We start from the raw sequence: 2956 nt of genomic DNA, 5'->3' as shown, positions 1-2956 counted from the left end.
CATAGAAACATAGCACAGACTTCCGGCGTCCTTGGTGCGATCTACCCTCCTTCTTCCAGGAGGACTTTGGTCCAGACAGACAAATGGTATCAGTGCTGTGAGGGGCAACTGCACGCTCGCTGGGAAATCTCAGTTCCCCTTCTACACTCCTCTCGGTAGGGAAACGGGCACAGGCAACTCAGCAGTCATTCCCTCAGTTGTTTAAGGAGGAAGAGGAACAAAGGAGCAACATAAGAACATAGGCTTGTCCAGATTTTCTTAGCCTCTGACTTCTCTTTTGAAATACAGATGTGTACTTTCTGTGTATATGGATTTGCTGCAGCTACAGGATTAAACATTTCCCTTGACGCGCAGCCTCTCGTTAAGTTCTTCACAACAAATATCAAGAAATGAGCAGAAACAAATTCATAATGTCCCAGATACTACCAGAATACCCCAGAGTAAAATTCTTTTATTGATGGTTTAATTCATTGCTTATGCATATATAATGTCCTATTAACATTAAATTACAAAATCATAGAAGTCTGAAAAAAATGTCTCCCTTTAATTGGCTTTAAACAAAATCTACTTTTTAAAACCCTAACGAGACAGAAGATAATAAAGAAAATGTTCATATGGTTTAGAGTAGGCCCAGAGGCTTTTAAACAACATTAAAAAAAAATTTTAAACTCAGTTTTTCCTTTATATCTAAAAGAAGTAATATTATGGGGCAGAGGAACGGGAAGGCCACACAGAATGGGGCTGCTGTACCTCAGCAAACAGAGGTCCCACTCCGCTGTGACCCTAGATAGTAAGAGCTGAAAATAGAGGGAAGAGAAGCAGCTTTCTTTGTATCAATTACCTTGCTCTCAGCACCGGACCACAGGAGGGAGAATCTGAGAGGAAGCACTACAATGAATGTAAACGCAAGACACCAAGATAGCAAGTTCAAAATAGTATGATCCTGATTTCTTTTTCTTTCTTCCTTTCTTTCTTTCTTTCTTTCTTTCTTTCTTTCTTTCTTTCTTTCTTTCTTTCTTCTTTCTTTCTTTCTTTCTTTCTTTTTTCTTTCTTTCTTTTTTCTTTTTTTTTATTTTTTTGGCAGAACTGGGGATTGAATTCAGACCCTTGCGCTTGCCAGGGAAGCACTTACTCTACTGAGCCATCTCCCTGGCCTGATCCTGATTTCTTAATAAAAATGGAGAAGAAAAATGATTGATAAGATGCTGATTGCTCTCATGCTGACGTGAAAGCCTTCTCTTTTTATGCCTATCTACATTTTCCAAATTTCCTTCATAAATATGTACTACTTCTATAATAAAAAAGAATTGTAAAAATAAAATCTTGTGGCCCCTCTGCAAAAGAAGACATGAATTCATCCTGTGATCCAGTCTAGAAAGAGGAAACATTCGCTAGGGGAGGGGAGCGGCACAGTATAGTCATTTCTGAGAGAAAGGCACAGGGGTGAGATGGATCCTGGACTAATGATAGGACCTAGAACAAGTCGCCCAGGGTCCCCCTCTTGCAGTCTCCCCATCGGTAAGGTGAGCTGGTCCCACGGGGTCTGTAAGTCTCCCTCTTAGTCCAGGAATCCTCCCAGCAGGGTTCTTTCAACATTTAAAATGTTAAAAAACAGGAAAAAAAAAATTAAAACACACACACTCATAACCCAGGGAACTAAAACATCCTTGAAAGCATCCAGTGATTCAGCTTGTGATCTGCTCATACTGTATAGCATGCTAGAGAAGTTCATGGGGGAAGCAAAATCCTAGCAAAGTGCTCTCTGTGCAACAGAAATCGAGCCTCTCATTAAGGTTTATGAAAATTTCTTCCCTCTTGTCGCTGAGAACTAGAACGATCATGTTGGTTGCAACCCCCAGGATCATCTAATTCTGCCTCCAGAGTTCAGCCACTTGTGCTGCGTCTCCGCACGACCTGGACTCTTACTTGATTTTTTTTTAAAGTCAATTTTAAATGAACTCAACATAACTTGTAAGCAATTGAATATATGAAATTGTGGATTTTTTATGAAAACATTGAAAAAAGGTATAAACATTTAAGACATATAAAATCTGATGTTTCTTACATGCTTGCCCCGAAGAGATGATGCCTGCCACCACTGATTCATGTACTACGCTTGAGAAACAAAGATCCAGCCCAGTCCTCTGGGTTCCCATTCAGAAAACCCAGAGATATAAACCTCTTCCCCAAAGGCTCAGCTGCATGTGGGAAGGCCTCCGTCTCCTTTTGTTTTTTCATTTTCTCTCTTTTATGGATTGGCCTTTTCACAAAAGACCCAGCTTGACAGTCAGCAAGTAGACAAATGATGCTTAGGGAAGGCCACTCTGCCTCTCATCTTGTGGTTAGGCGCATCATGAGGACTGATAATCATTTTTTTATATCAAGAAACGGTAGCAGAGAATCATTACTGCATAAAGACATCCTTCTGCTATCTGCGGCCATTGGTGTGTCACTGTTTTGTTAAAATAAAGCACTTTCATACTCTATTGCCACTGCCAATTTAATATTATCTGTTGTTGGAACAAACAAAAATCTTACTGAAGAAATGTGCAGTGATCCCATTTCATCAATCACTTAAAATTCAGTAAACATAGCTCATGGACAATTGCCTTCTCGTTAAGCAAAAAATATCAAGTAATCTTATTTCACGGCTATTTTGATAGTGAAAAACTAGACTGTTATCTAGTTAACAAACTATTACTCTAAATTCATATTTTGATCATTCAGACTCCGGTTTAAAGAGCTTCTTAAAGTTTTTAGTATTTAAGATACAAAGTAATCAGCTTTGGTCTAGGATAAAAGAAAAAGATTGTATTCGCTATGATCATCCACTTATGGCAAGTTGTATTTGCCTCTGCAATCTTCTTTCTGAAGGAAAAATAACTAAAAATGTTTACCATATATATATATATATGTATATCTCCTGAATATGATATATATATATATATGTTTATAT

General features: G+C 38.4%; 1 protein-coding gene across 3 annotated transcripts in view; it reads right to left on the bottom strand.

Moving 5' to 3' along the window:
- Rhoh (ras homolog family member H) overlaps window positions 1-2956 on the bottom strand; it is a 34897-nt gene that overhangs the window by 14339 nt on the left and 17602 nt on the right. Inside the window, exon 2 of one of the 3 annotated variants that reach the window (XM_023702800.1) lies at window positions 842-888. The exons of the other annotated variants lie outside the window; for them this stretch is intronic. The gene's annotated coding sequence lies outside the window, so the exon portion shown is untranslated. The remainder of the gene's footprint in view (window positions 1-841; window positions 889-2956) is intronic. 3 annotated transcript variants of the gene reach the window in all.

This window comes from Octodon degus, unplaced genomic scaffold (assembly GCF_000260255.1).
Source record: "Octodon degus isolate 3935 unplaced genomic scaffold, OctDeg1.0 scaffold00158, whole genome shotgun sequence".
NCBI classification, from domain to species: Eukaryota; Metazoa; Chordata; class Mammalia; order Rodentia; family Octodontidae; genus Octodon; species Octodon degus.
This window is presented reverse-complemented; position numbering and strand designations above follow the sequence as displayed.